The sequence below is a fragment of the Dama dama genome, chromosome 2 (genome assembly GCF_033118175.1).
Source record: "Dama dama isolate Ldn47 chromosome 2, ASM3311817v1, whole genome shotgun sequence".
Classification (NCBI taxonomy): domain Eukaryota; kingdom Metazoa; phylum Chordata; class Mammalia; order Artiodactyla; family Cervidae; genus Dama; species Dama dama.
The window spans coordinates 23,118,106-23,134,442 of NC_083682.1; the positions used below are offsets into that span (position 1 = coordinate 23,118,106).

Consider the following 16,337-nt stretch of genomic DNA (forward strand, 5'->3'; position numbering starts at 1 on the left):
TTTGAAGAGTCAATATTGTAAAGCAATTCAAGTTTTTATTAGTTTTTATTGGTAGTTTTCAAGAAGAGTCTTTGTTTATCACCATGTTACTTCCACAGATTGTGTTATATTAGGAATAATAGACTTGTCTTGTTACTTCTGGTCTTATCTCATATTTGTCCCCTGTATTTCTTGTACCTCATATCAGTTTACTGAATAGCAACTTGTTTATAAAAAGAACAAATATGCTGACCTTTTTAAATATAATTTTTTAAACTTCTATCTTCTGTGTTATTCCTACTCTGTACAAATGTGATGAAGTATAAATCATAGAAATTTAAAATTACATTTTGCCTATCTAAACACAGAAGTGCCAAATACTATAGAAGCATTCTCATGCTTGTTGATAATATTGCTGGTATAGGCAACAGGATTCAATAAATTGTCTTAATACAAACTAGTATATAGCTTAAAGTGCTATCATATTCTCTGATCTGTTCCTTTTGTTCTATGTTTCTTATCAACTTACTTTTTAGTTTTCTCCTTTCTTATTCCCTTGACAAATTGCAAAATTTGTACCATAGTATCACCTGTTTTTGAGAGCCTCCATCAGCCCAGGTCATGTAATACTAAAGAGAATATATGTAGTTTCATCTTTTATTGCCAAAGATGGCATTAACAGAATACAATTAAAGGAATAATACACATGTACCTTAGGATCCCAGTAAGGGGACTGGCTGCTTTATTATAGAACTTGCATTTGTTATTATATAAAATGATATAAAATGTTTTGAAAAAGAGCATATAGTTCTTACTGCAGAGTTTGTTATTTATCATTGTAAAGGAAAATATTGCACATTAGGTTAGGAGAAATATGTTAGACATTGTTTTATTCATCTAATGAGATTTATCATGAAAAAAGTCATATGCTAATGATAATAAACTATATTCCTTTCAATGGTTCTTGAGCTTATTTAAACCTGTTTCAGTGCATTCAGGCTAGTGTAACAAAATACCACAGACTCAATGACTTATAAACAACAGAAATTTATTTCTCACAGTTCTGAAGGTTGGAAGTCTAGGATCAGGATACCAGCATAAATGAGTGAGGGCACTTTTCTAGGCTACACCCTTCTCATTATCTGCTTACTTGGTGGAAGGGGCTAGTGATTTCTGTGAAATGTCTTTTTCAATGCACTCATCTGAATTGTGAGGGTTCCATCTTCATGACTTAAGTACCTCCTGAGGGTCCCTTCTTCTAATATCATTATCACTGGGGAGGTTAGGATTTCAACATTTGATTGTAGCACCTTGTCTCACTGATAAGGTAATTTACAGATTTAAAGTAGTTGCTGTTTTCTGTAAGTTTCCTATTTCTCCAGTGCCTTTTCAGCTTGTATATTTGGAATATCAGGTGTATTTGGAGGATAAGGAATACTTGTTAAATTGTGTTATCTTGTTTGAGTAACAACAATGATAAATTTTATTGCTATAAGTAATAAAGGGAATATTATAGTAAATACAAATACTAGTAAATAAATAAATCAGAAAGGACTTTGGGGTATCATTTATTTCTTTGAGGGTGGACTTTCACAGCTCTAGACATGCTGCTCAGCTCCCAGGCAAGATAAGTAGCTGTGGGGAGCATCAGTCACTGTCTGTAGCTTACACTGCTCTGGATCCACCATAGTGTTCAGGCAGAGTCCATGCTTACTCTGAGATGTCCTCAGCCAACAGTTTGGCATGGTGGGTCACACAGGAGCTGGCCATTTTATATGTTATATATTATACATGCATCTCCTGATAGTTTTTGGTTGGGGACTTTCTATCATTATTAATGAGAATTATAGAACTGCACTGTGGCCTGGGATTTTCATTCTCTCTCTCCTTTCTTCAGTTCAGCTCAGTTCAGTTCAGTCGCTCAGTCGTGTCCGACTCTTTGCGACCCCATGAATCGCAGCACGCCAGGCCTCCCTGTCCATCACCAACTCCCGGAGTTTACTCAAACTCATGTCCATCGAGTCGGTGATGCCATCCAGCCATCTCATCCTCTGTCATCCCCTTCTTAGATGTCAGATTTTCATTGAGGTCTGAAGGCCTTTCTCATGGACTTTCAGCCTCCTATTTTAGCCTTCATAGACTTTTTTATAGTAAGTATCTTAAAAGTGAAAGATAGTGAAAGTCCCTCAGTCATGTCCAACTCTTTGCGACCCCATGAACTATACAGTCCCTGGAATTCTCCAGGCCAGAATGCTGGAGTGGGTAACTGCTCCCTTCTCCAGGGGACCTTCCCAGCCCAGGGATCGAACCCAGGTCTCCCACATTCCAGTCAGATTCTTTATCAGCTGAGCAACAAGGGAAGCCCAAGAATATGGGAGTAGGTAGCCTATCCTTCTCCAGTGGATCTTCTGGACCCAGGAATCAAACCAGGGTATCCTGCCTTGCAGGCAGATTCTTTACCAACTGAGCTATCAGGGAAGTAATAAATGTCTTGCAAGTCTGATATTTCTTGGCATTTGCTTCTTGGAGAACTTTAAGTGACACAAAGAACTTACTGATTTTAAAGCTTAGTGTAATGTTCAAATAAAGATTGAGTTTTTTGTTATAAAACAGACAAATGAATAACAGATAAAATAGAATATTCAGAAAAAGATCCTCATCTATACAGTTGTTTTTTTTTAACCAAGTAATAAGACAATTCCAGAGAGAAAGAAAAACTAAGAACCTGATGCTTGGAAATATTAACTTTTCATGAGAAAACTATTAAATTTGATCTCTATTTAACAGCATACACAAAAATTAAAGTGTATCAAAACAATAAACACAAAACTTAAATGTGTCTTCTAAAAGAAAACATAGGAAAATGTCTTCATGTAGGCATAGATTTCTTAGACATTTCTTAAACAGGAGATCCCAAAGAAGAAAAAAGAGATAAACTTCTTTGAAATTAGAATACCTATCAAAAATATTCATAAGCAAACCATATACTAGGAAAATATTTGCAGTACATAGATTTGATAAATTTATTCTAGCCAAAATACATGGCAATTTAATAACTAAAATACATTTCAATGATAAAATACAGTTTCATATATTTGCAGATCATTTGAAAGACACATCCATGTGTGTAAATGGCATGTGTAAATGGCCAATAAGCACATGGAAATATGCTTAACTTGGTGCAGCCCCTTAGATGTATACTCAGTAGCTGGACAATAGTCCTTTAGCAATTATTCTGTCTTCCCTCAATTCATTGCCCAAACTCTGCCCCTATCTTTTCTATTGATGTATAGTTGATTTACATATTCATATTAATTTCATGTGTACAGCCTGGTATGTTGATACTTTTATATGCTGTACTCTGTTAAAAATTATTATAATTAATAGTCATAATTACTATACAATATATTCTTGTTGCTTATCTGTTTTACCTAGTAGTTTGTATGTCTTAGTCCCATGCATGTAATTTGCCTCTCCCTCCTTCCCTCTCAGCTAGTGCCTCCCCTGACAGTTCCCAAGTAGACACCAGGTAACCAGGGAGCCGCTGATGTAGCCCTTAAAAGCCAACCTTCAGGGAGGGGTCCAGAGAAAGTTGCAGAAGGATGGAGTGGGGATCTGAAAGAGCCAATAAGGAAGATCCAGCAGGGTTTGCTTACTAGTAAACAACTTTTGAAACTGGGGACTTTCCCAAATGCTTCTGTTATATCTGGAATATCTAATAATACATATGCAATGATTATTTTAGTGTTGAGGGTTTTTCTTTTCTTTTTTGGTGGTGGTGGTGGGATGATGGATTTTCCCTTTGATTTGTTTTTCTCTGTTAAAATGACTTCATAAAGTTCTTTAAAAAGTAATATGTAAAAAACAGCAAACATTATTCTCAATGGTAAAAAACTGAAAACATTTCTTCTAAGATAAGAACAAGACAAGACAATTGCAATTAATAGCCACTTTCACCACTGTTATTCAACAAAGTTTTGGAAGTCCACCCATGGCAATCGGAGAAGAAAAATAAATAAAAGAAATCTACATTGGAAAAGAAGAAGTAAAACTCTCACTCTTTGCAGGTGATACACTGTACATAGAAAACCCTAAAGATACCATCAGAAGATTACTAGAGCTAATCAATACAGAGAGTCAGAGATGACTGAGCAGCTAAGCATGCAAAAGCTTTTGCACAGCAAATAAAACTAAACAAAATGAAAAGACAACCCTCAGAATGGGAGAAAATATTGCAAATAAGACAACCGACAAAAGATTAATCTTCAAAATACACAAGCATACATACATCATACAACTCACTCTCAGAAAAATAGACAACCCAACCAAAAAACCTTTTAGAACTAACACGCAAAAAAGATGTCCTTTTCATTATAAGGGCCTGGAATGTAAAATCAGGAAGTCAAGAAACACCTAAAGTAACAGGCAAGTTTGGCCTCAAGTACAGAATAAAGCAGGGCAAAGGCTAACAGAGTTTTGCCCAGAGAAGGCACTGGTCATAGCAAACACCCTCTTCCAAAAACACAAGAGAAGACTCTACACATGGACATCACCAGGTGGCCAATACCGAAATCAGATTGATTATATTCTTTTCAGCCAAAGATGGAGAAGCTCTATACAGTCAGCAAAAACAAGACCAGGAGCTGACTGTGGCTCAGATCATGAACTCCTTATTGCCAAATTCAGATTAAATTGAAGAAAGTAGGGAAAACTGCTAGACCATTCAGATATGACCTAAATCAAATCCCTTATGACTATACAGTGAAAGTGAGAAATAGATTTAAGGGCCTAGATCTGATAGACAGAGTTCCTGATGAACTATGGATGGAGGTTCATGACATTGTACAGGAGACAGGGATCATGACCATCCCCAAGAAAAAGAAATGCAAAAAAGCAAAATGGCTGTCTGAGGAGGCCTTACAAATAGCTGTGAAAAGAAAAGAAGTGAAAAGCAAAGGAGAAAAGGAAAGACATACCCATTTCAATGCGGAATTCCAAAGAATAGCAAGGAGAGATAAGAAAGCCTTCCTCAGTGATCAGTGCAAAGAAATAGAGGAAAATAATAGAATGGGAAGGACTAGACATCTCTTCAAGAAAATTAGAGATACCAAGGGAACATGTTATGCAAAGATGGGCTCAATAAAGGACAGAAACGGTATGGATCTAACAGAAGCAGAAGATATTAAGAAGAGGTGGCAAGAATACACAGAGGAACTGTACAAAAAAGATCATCATGATCCAGATAACCACAATGGTGTGATCACTCACCCAAATCCAGACGTCCTGGAATGTGAAGTCTAGTGGGCCTTAGGAAGCATCACTACAAACAAAGCTAGTAGAGGTGTTGGAATTCCAGCTGAACTATTTTAAATCCTAAAAGATGATGCTATTAAAAGTGCTGCACTTAATATGTCAGTAAATTTGGAAAACTCAGCAGTGGCCACAGGAGGGAAAAGGTCAGTTTTCATTCCAATCCCTAAGAAAGGCAATGCCAAAGAATGCTCAAACTACTGCACAATTGCACTCATCTCACATGCTAGTAAAGTAATGCTCAAAATTCTCCAAGTCAGGCTTCAGCAATACGTGAACTGTGAACTTCCAGATGTTCAAGCTGGATTTAGAAAAGGCAGAGGAACCAGAGGTCAAATTGCCAACATCCGCTGGATCATCGAAAAAGCAGGAGAGTTCCAGAAAAACATCTATTTCTGCTTTCTTGACTATGCCAAAGCCTTTGACTGTGTGGATCACAATAAACTGTGGAAAATTCTGAAAGAGATGGGAATACCAGACCCCCTGACCTGCCTCTTGAGAAATCTGTATGCAGGTCAGGAAGCAACAGTTAGTATTGGTCATGGAACAACAGACTGGTTCCAAGTAGGAAAGGGAGTACTTCAAGGCATATTGTCACTGTGTTTATTTAACTTATATGCAGAGTATGTCTTGAGAAACGCTGGGGCTGGATGAAGCACGAGCTGAAATCAAGATTGCTGGGAGAAATATCAATAACATCAGATGTGCAGATGACACCACCCTTTCGGCAGAAAGTGAAGAACTAAAGAGCCTCTTCTCTTGATGAAAATGAAAGAGGACAGTGAAAAAGTTGGCATTAAGCTCAATATTCAGAAAACTAAGATCATGGCATCCGGTCCCATCACTTCATGGCAAATAGATGGGGAAACAGTGTCAGACTTTATTTTTTTGGGCTGCAAAATCACTGCAGATGGTGATTGCAGCCATGAAATTAAAAGACGTTTACTCCTTGGAAGGAAAGTTATGACAAACCTAGAGAGCATATAAAAAAGCAGAGACATTGCCAGCAAAGGTCCAACTAGTCAAGGCTATGGTTTTTCCAGTAGTCATATATGGATGTGAGAGTTGGACCGTAAAGAAAGCTGAGTGCCGAAGAACTGATGCTTTTGAACTGTGGTGTTGGAGAAGACTCTTGAGAGTCTCTTGGACTGCAAGGAGATCCAACCAGTCCATCCTAAAGGAGATCAGTCCTGGGCGTTCATTGGAGGGACCGATGTTGAAGCTGAAACTCCAAAACTTTGGCCACCTGATGTGAAGAGCTGACTCATTTGAAAAGACCCTGATGCTGGGAAAGATTGAGGGCAGGAGGAGAAGGGGAGGACAGAGGATGAGATGGTTGTATGGCATCACCGACTCAATGGACATGAGTTTGGGTAAACTCTGGGAGTTGGTGATGGGCAGGGAGGCCTGGCATACTGTGGTTCATGGGGTCGCAAAGAGTCAGACACGACTTAGCGACTGAACTGAACTGGACTGAAGGTGAATATTGTCCTTGCAAGTGAAGAAAACTTTCTGGGACAATTCTCATATAAAAATTGTGGCCTGTTCCCTTAGTACGTCAAGGACTGATGACCACAGTGATGGATACTGTCTTCTTCCTTGTCAGAAACTTTGACCTTCTAAGGACCGTGGGGTAGAAGGAGTCCTAAGGTTCAGTGTCAGTGAGGCATCAAGGAAAAAGAAGGTGAGGGTTGAATCACCTTTGTCTCAATTCCTTTCAAACCTCAGACTATATAAGTTGAAGGTTCTGAGGAACACCACATATTTATTGTCCTTTTCAGCCCTGATCCTGAACAGAGCTTGGAGAGAAGGAAAAATGATGTGCAGAGACACTGGGAGTCTACCAGGTTTTTTTAAGCACAGAGACAAACAAGAGGAGTAAGGACAGAAAGACGAAAATGAGGAGTTTGTGGGAATAATCATTACAAGTCTTGTATTTTGGATGCTCTGATGAGTGTCTTTAGACAACACTGTGGTTATAAATGAAGAGATCCAGCTCTCACTCGGGAAACAGAGGGAAAGTCCATGAAGGTCCATTGTGAATCTGAGTTTCTGTCCCTGTTCCTACAGATCACAACTGTGTAGTAAATGAATATGGAAAATGCCTCCTCTGTGACTGAGTTTATCCTTATGGGATTGACAAACCAACCTAAACTCCAGGTACCTCTGTTTTTCCTCTTTCTGCTGAACTACACGATCATTGTGGTGGGCAATTTGTGCTTAATGAATCTAATTTGTCTAAATTCACACCTGCACACCCCCATGTACTTTTTTCTCTTCAATCTCTCTTTTATTGATCTTTGTTACTCATCTGTCTTTACCCCCAAAATGCTAATGAGCTTTGCTTTTTGAGAAATATGCTATCTCCTTTACAGGATGTATATCTCAGGTATTTTTCTTCTGGTTTTTAGTCAGCTCTGAGTGCTATGTGTTGACAGCCATGGCCTATGATCACTATGTGGCCATCTGTAAGGCCTTGCTGTACACAACAGCCATGTCCCCTCAGGTGTGTTCTCTGCTGCTGTCTGGTTCATATGTGATGGGGTTTCCTGGAGCCATGGTCCACACAGGGTGTATGATGAGGCTGAACTTCTGTGATTCCAACATCATCAACCATTTCATGTGTGACATCTTCCCACTCCTCCAGCTCACCTGCGGCAGCATTTATGCCAATAGGATTGTAGCTTCTGCTGTGGTGGGGACAGTTGTTACAGTATCTAGCTTCGTTATCTTTATTTCTTACACTTTGATTCTTTTCAGTATTCTTAATATGCCATCATCTAAAGGTTGATCCAAAGCCTTGAGCTCCCGTTTGTCCCGTTTTACAACAGTTGGTCTATTTTATGGATTTGGGCTGCACACTCATGTCAGACCATCATCTTCTGGGTTTGTGGAAGAGGGAACTTTTTCTCACTCTTTTCCACCAATGTGGTACCCATGCCAAACCCTCTCATATAACCTCAGGAACAAGGATGTCAAAATTGCTGTGAAGAAAATCCTGAAGAGAATTACAGACTGAACCAAACCACTTATGCCACCTTTTCTTTGTCGTCTTTCTTTTATTCCTGCTCTACTTTATCCTCTTCCTCTCGTTCTTTTTTCACTTCTTCCTTTGTCTTCCTCATGTCTTCTTGACAGGATTTCATCTCTAATGTCTGATGCCTATTCTTCTCTTGCCACATAATGTAACACTGTGGCCCTATTTGACTAGAGAATCATCCTCAGCCCTAAGTGATCCCATAGCATTTGGAGAGTAGGGACCAATAACCTTTCTCAACTGATGATAACACCACTTATTTCCCTTGTGACAACTCCTCCAAGGTATGCCATAGAGTAGTATACTGTTTGACCAATTTTTTTCTTTCTTGCTTTCATTACATAGAGCCCCTTCCTGTATCAGTTCTGTCATTACTTACCACTCCATTAACACAGAGAAGTAATCCCAAAATAGTGGACATGGTAAAGATGTAAAAACTTCCAGAAAATTTCTGGAGTTTCTTTTAGTAATAGCTCCTGTTCTGTATTTTAGGTGCCACATAGGTAAAGCAATTGAATAATTTGTTGAGCCATGATTCTTTTATTCTTGAGGGTACTTGAGAATGAATAAGCTAAACTATTCTACCTACCTTTCTCAATCCACACCAATAAAAATGCCTGTTTTTAGTTTATTGGTCAATTGATATGTTGTCATAAATATAGTTGAAATTGTTATCAACTTGCCTATCAGTGGATTGTAATTGTGATTAAAAGTTGCACAGTGGTATATTCGACTGTGGAATATGTTATCAAACATAAGGTCAGGATTCATTGTCTAACTGTGTAAGGGGGATTCCCTTTTGCAAAGAAAGATGTGTTTTCCACTTTTCAAAATAAAACAAAAGTATTTGGCAGAAACATTGTCTTGTTGATATTTTTTTCTTTTAGTTCATAAATTTGACTCCTTCCCTCTATTAGAGAAAATTTTAAATCTGTAGAAAATAATGTGTTCTAGAATTTTATAAATGGTCTAAAAGATAAATCTCCTTATCTGATTTTTTGCTGAGGAAATAGTTCTGTGACTTGCTCAGAATCACACAGCTAAAATTGCAGAGACCAGTTTTTGCAGCCACTATTCATCTTGTGAAAAAAAATGGAAGGAAAGAAAGAACTGTGAAGGGACAGATAGAACTTCTGGAGGGTTGTTTCTGAATGAGCTTGAAAGTGGGAATTTTCCAGTGTGGAGTTATCTCAGAAAACTAGAAATAGAAATACCATATGTCCAGTAATTCCACTCCTGTGTATATATCTGAAAAATATGAAAACACTAATTCAAAAAGATATTTGTGCCGCAATATTCAGTGCAGCATTATTTACAATTGCCATGATATGGGAGTATCCTAAACTCCATCAACAGATTGAAGAGATAAGATGTGGCAAATATATACAATGGAATATTACTGATCCATCAAAAGAATGAAAATTTCCCATTTACAGCAACATCAATGGACTTGGAGAGTATTACGCTAAGGGAATAAGTCAGGCAAAAAAAGACAAAGATGATATTACTTATATGTGAAATCGGAAAACTGTAAAAAGTTAGTGAATACAGCAAAAGAGATATAGACTCACTGATGTAGAGAACAAATTTATGTTTATCTGTGGGGAAAAGGAAGTGGGAAGAGGCAATAAAAGGATAGGTGACTAAAGACTCTACCAGAAAATTACTAGAGCTAATCAATGAATATAGTAAAGTTGCAGGATGTAAAATTAACACACAGAAATCCCTTGCATTCCTATACACTACCAATGAGAAAACTGAAAGAGAAATTAAGGAAACAATACCATTCACCATTGCAACAAAAAGAATAAAATACTTAGGAGTATATCTACCTAAAGAAACAAAAGACCTATACATAGAAAACTATAAAACACTGATGAAAGAAATCAAAGAGGACACAAACAGATGGGGAAATATACCGTGTTCATGGATTGGAAGAATCAATATTGTCAAAATGGCTATACTACCCAAAGCAATCTATAGATTCAATGCAATCCCTATCAAGCTACCAACGGTATTTTTCACAGAACTAGAACAAATAATTTCACAATTTGTATGGAAATACAAAAAACCTTGAATAGTCAAAGCAATCTTGAGAAAGAAGAATGGAACTGGAGGAATCAACCTGCCTGACTTCAGACTATACTACAAAGCCACAGTCATCGAGACAGTATGGTACTGGCACAAAGACAGAAATATAGATCAATGGAACAGAATAGAAAGCCCAGAGATAAATCCACGAACCTATGGACACCTTATCTTTGACAAAGGAGGCAAGAATATACAATGGAAAAAAAGACAACCTCTTTAACAAGTGGTGCTGGGAAAACTGGTCAACCACTTGTAAAAGAATGAAACTAGAATACTTTCTAACACCATACACAAAAATAAACTCAAAATGGATTAAAGATCTAAATGTAAGACGAGAAACTATAAAGCTCCTAGGGGAGAACATAGGCAAAACACTCTCCGACATAAATCACAGCAGGATCCTCTATGACCCACCTCCCAGAATATTGGAAATAAAAGCAAAACTAAACAAATGGGACCTAATGAAACTTAAAAGCTTTTGCACAACAAAGGAAACTATAAGCAAGGTGAAAAGACAGCCCTCAGATTGGGAGAAAATAATACAAACGAAGGAAAAAAGGATTAATCTCAAAAATATACAAGCAACTCCTGCAGCTCAATTCCAGAAAAATAAATGACCCAATCAAAAAATGGGCCAAAGAACTAAACAGACATTTCTCCAAAGAAGACATACAGATGGCTAACAAACACATGAAAAGATGCTCAACATCACTCATTATCAGAGAAATGCAAATCAAAACCACAATGAGGTACCATTACACACCAGTGAGGATGGCTGCTATCCAAAAGTCTACAAGCAATAAATGCTGGAGAGGGTGTGGAGAAAAGGGAACCCTCTTACACTGTTGGTGGGAATGCAAACTAGTTCAGCCGCTATGGAGAACAGTGTGGAGATTCCTTAAAAAACTGGAAATAGAACTGCCGTATGACCCCGCAATCCCACTTCTGGGCATACACACTGAGGAAACCAGATCTGAAAGAGACACGTGCACCCCAGTGTTCATAGGAGCACTATTTATAATAGCCAGGACATGGAAGCAACCTAGATGCCCATCAGCAGACAAATGGATAAGGAAGCTGTGGTACATATACACCATGGAATATTACTCAGCCATTAAAAAGAATTTATTTGAATCAGTTCTAATGAGATGGATGAAACTGGAGCCCGTTATACAGAGTGAAGTAAGCCAGAAAGATAAACACCAATACAGTATACTAATGCATATATATGAAATTTAGAAAGATGGTAATGATAACCCTATATGCAAAACAGAAAAAGAGACACAGATGTACAGAACACAATTTTGGACTCTGTGGGAGAAGGCGAGGGTGGGATGTTTCCAGAGAACAGCATCAAAACATGTATATTATCTAGGGTGAAACAGATCACCAGCCCAGGCTGGATGCATGAGACAAGTGCTCGGGCCTGGTGCACAGGGAAGACCCAGAGGAATCGGGGGGGAGGGACGTGGGAGGGGGGATCAGGATGGGGGATTACGTGTAAATCCATGGCTGATTCATATCAATGTATGACAAAAACCACCACAATATTGTAAAGTAATTAGCCTCCAAATAATAAAAATAAATTTAAAAAAAAAGGATAGGTGATTAAGTGGTGTAAACTATTATGTATAAAATAAACTTTAAGGATATATTGTACAACATAGGGGATATAACCAGTATTTTTATAATAACTATAAATGGAATATAACCTCTAAAATTGTGAATCACTATATTATACACCTGTAACTTATATAGTATTGTACATCTACTATACTTCAATAAAATAAGTAAAAAGAGAATTTCTGATTGGTAATTGATATTTCATTCATAAGACCTGACAGAAAAATTACATTCTGCAAACAAGCACACATTTACATTAGAATTTTGATAATTTTATTTGGAAATGTTATTGAGTAGATAAAATCACCATAATTCATCTTTAAGTATGAGAATATTTTCAGTTTTTAGATAATTTATGTTAATATGATAAAGGTTGAAAATACCTATTTTTCCTTTTTTATCATCAAACATAACAGACATGCTAGATTATTAAACCATTCATTCATGGTTTAATAAATAATTAAAAATTCAATTTAATATCTACCAAGGTCATAAAATATTTCCAACATAGTTGATTCAGTGCTTATAGCTATATTTTCCCCCATGTGTATTTGTTGTCAAAAATGTAGCTAAATGTTATGAGATAGGTAAGTTTTAAAAGAGCTTATTTAGTCAAATTAGTGTGAGTGAATTTGGTGCTCTCATTGATTTTGCTGATTGTCTTTTTATTTGGAGAATTATTTGTATAAATAGACCTATTTATAACTAAAAACTGTGATGATATATAGCTTTGTGAGTTCTTGCTAGTTTTCTTAATTAATTGCTTGGTAGACATACTTTAACACAGAATCATGTAAATATTGTATACAAAACATTTTGGAAATAAATTATTTAGATAAGATTAGATCGCTATATAGGTCTTTCATTCTAAATTTTCTCTTGCCAGTTCAATTTACCTCCCTTGATTCCTATGCCTGAAATCTTACATCAGGCCATTCAAAATATAGTATTAGCTCCTTTTGGTTTGTCCAAGACTCTTTTATTATAATTTTTTAACTATAAACACCTTTTCATGCTGAAATTTATTTTTTAAATGCATTTTTATTGAAATATAGTTGATTTACAACATTATTTTCAGATGTACAGCATATAGTGTTTCAGTGTTTTTACAGATTATACTCCATTAAAATTATTGCAAGATAATTGTATAATTCCCTGTGCTATAAAATAACTCCTTGTTGCTTATCTACTTTATACATAGTAATTTTTATTTCTTAACCTGTACCCCCCCTCTTGCCCCTCTCCCTGCTGGTCACCTATAGTTTTTCCCCTTTGTTTTTGAGCCTCTTTCTGTTTTGATGTATACATTTGATTGTTTTATACTTTAGATTCCCATATAACTGGTATCTTATACTATGTTTCTATATGAGATATTTCACTAATCATAAAATTCTCTAGACCCTTCCAAGTACTGATGCTTTCTTTATTTTTTTCAAATTTTTTATTTTGTATTGACGTATAGCTGGTTAACAGTGTTGTGATAGTTTCAGGTGAACGGCCAAGGGACTCAGTCATATATATACATGTTCCCATTCTCCCCCAAACACCCCTCCCATCCTGGTGGCACATCACATAAAGCAGAGTTCCATGTGCTATACAATAGAAAGCAAGATTATTTATAAATGCGTCAAAGACCTTAACAGATATCTAACCAAAAAGATATACAGTTGACAAATAAGCATGTGAAAAGTTGCTCAACATCATATGGCATCAAAAAACTGCAAATGGCATCAAGCAACAATGAAATAGAACCACACAGTTATAGAGAACAAATTCATGGCTGCCAGGGGAAGGGAGTGGTGGTTGGAGAAGGATAGATTGGAAGTTTTGGATTAGCATGTGCACTCTATTATATAGTAAATGAATAGACAAGGTCCTACTGTATAGCAGGGCACTACAGTTGCTATCCTATAATAAACTATAATGGAAAAGAATATGAAAAAGAATATGTATATATATATATATATATAGATAGATAGGTAGATATGTATAACTGAATTACTTTGCTATTCAAGAGAAATTAACAGAGCATTATAAATCAACCATGATTTAATAAAATGAGATACTTTTTAAAAAATGAGATACTACTACACCATGTTAGAATGGCTGAAATCTGGAATATAAACAACATGAAGTCCTAAAGAGAATGTGGAGCTACAGGAACTCTCTTTCATGGGTGATGGGAATTCTGAATGGTACAGCCACTTTGGAAGTCAGTTTGGCAATTTCTTATAAAACTAATCCTACTCTTACCATGAGATTCAGCAATTACACTTCTTGGAATTTACCCAAATGAGTTGAAAAGTTACATCCACATAAAAACCTGCACATGGATCTTTATAGCAGAATTTATTCATAATCACTTAAACCTAGCAGCTAATAAAATACCCCTCAGAAGGTGAGTGGATAAATAAACTGTGACACATCCAGTTATATTATACAGCACTATAAAGAAATGAGCCATCAAGCTGTGAAAAGACTGGAGGAAACTTAATTCATATTACTAAATAAAAGAAGTCAATCTGAAAAGGCTACATACTATATGACTCCAACTACATACCATTTTGATAAAGGCAAAACTATTGAGACAGTAAAAAGATCATTAGTTGCCAGGGGAGAGAAGGATCCATAGGCAGAGCACAGATTAATTCTTAGGCAATGAAACTACTCTGTGTGATACTATAATGGTGGATATATGCCATTATAAATTTGTTCAAACCCATATAATATACATCAAAAGAGAACCTAAAGTAAGTGTTGAGCTTTAATGGTAGTGATCTAGGAGAATTGACTCTTTTGAATTGTGGTAATGGAGAAGACTCTTGAGAGTCCCTTGGACAGCAAGGAGATCAAACCAGTTGGTCCTAAAGGAAATCAACCCAGAATATTCATTGGAAGGACGTGCTGAAGCTGAAGCTCCAGTACTTTGGCTACCCGATGCAAAGAACCCACTTATTGGAAAAGACCCTGATGCTAGAAAAGATTGAGGGCAGGAGAAGTGAGTGACAGAGGATGAGATGGTTGGATGGTATAATTGATTCAATGGACATGAGTTTAAGCAAACTCTGTGAGATAGTGAAGTACAGGGAAGCCTGGTGTGTTGCAGTCCCTGGGGTTGCAAAGAGTCAGACATGCCCTTAGTGACTGAATAACAGCAAAAATGTATATATAATCCTATACATGTATTTGTATATATGTACACACACATATATATTTAATGACTAAGTATCATATATAATATTTTTAAAGCTAGGCTATATATGTATATATTAGTATGTATAATATACAACTCAGCCAATAAAAATAATGAAATCCCGCCTTTGGCAATAATGTGGTTGGTCCTAGAGAATATTTTTTAGTGAAATAGGGCAGACAGAGAATTACCAATATTGTGTCACCACTTATATATGGAATATAAAAAATAAAAAGGAAAAAGTTAATATAATAGGACAGAAACAATCTCACAGATACTGAGATCAAAGTATTGGTTATCAGTGGGGAGAGGGAAGAGGTGAGAGATAGTCAAGGAAGAAGGGGATTAAGAGATACAGATCAGTATGTAGAAAATAAAGATATATGGATGGAGAATATAGTCAGTATTTTAATATAGCTTTAAATGGAGTATAATCTATAAAAATATTGAATCACTATATTGTGCATCTGAAACTTACAACATACTGTAAATCAACTACACTTCAATAAAAAAAATTCTGTCTTTGACTTCTTATAACTTGATTGTAAAGTGTCTTTTTCTGTTGATTTCTTTGGGATTCTTTTTGTTTCCTGGTTCTGGATATCCGTTTCCTTGCACAGATGCAGGGATTTTTCAGCCAGTTTATCTTCAAGAAATATTTTGCTTCATTTCTCACATTCTTCTTCTGAATCTCTATAATGGCTATATGGTCCAGGTGACATTTTTCATAAATCCCTTAGACTTTACCCACTATTTTTTATTCTTTTTTATTTTCCCTCCATTTACTGAATTGTTTCAAATGTCTTTTCCTCCCCAAATTTTAGACTCCTTTCCTCAGTTTGTTTAGTCTGTTGTTTTGAATTTTTAGTGAATTATTCCGTTCAATTATTGTGTTCTTTGCATTCATGATTTCTACTTGGTATTCATAAAGCTAAAATTCTCACTTTGTTCATGTATTGTTCTGTGACTACAATGAGCATCTTTATGGCAGTTAAATGAAATCTCTGACATGTAAATCATGTATCCATTTCATTAGGACCTTTTTAGGCTCTTTTGGAAAGGCTTTTTTTTTTTTTTTTTTTTTTTAAATGTAATTGAACTTTC

General features: G+C 36.3%; 1 pseudogene; it reads left to right on the forward strand.

Moving 5' to 3' along the window:
• Positions 1–7,353: 7,353 nt before the first annotated feature.
• On the forward strand, positions 7,354–8,308 carry LOC133068071 (olfactory receptor 143-like; annotated as a pseudogene).
• The last annotated feature ends 8,029 nt before the right edge of the window (positions 8,309–16,337 follow it).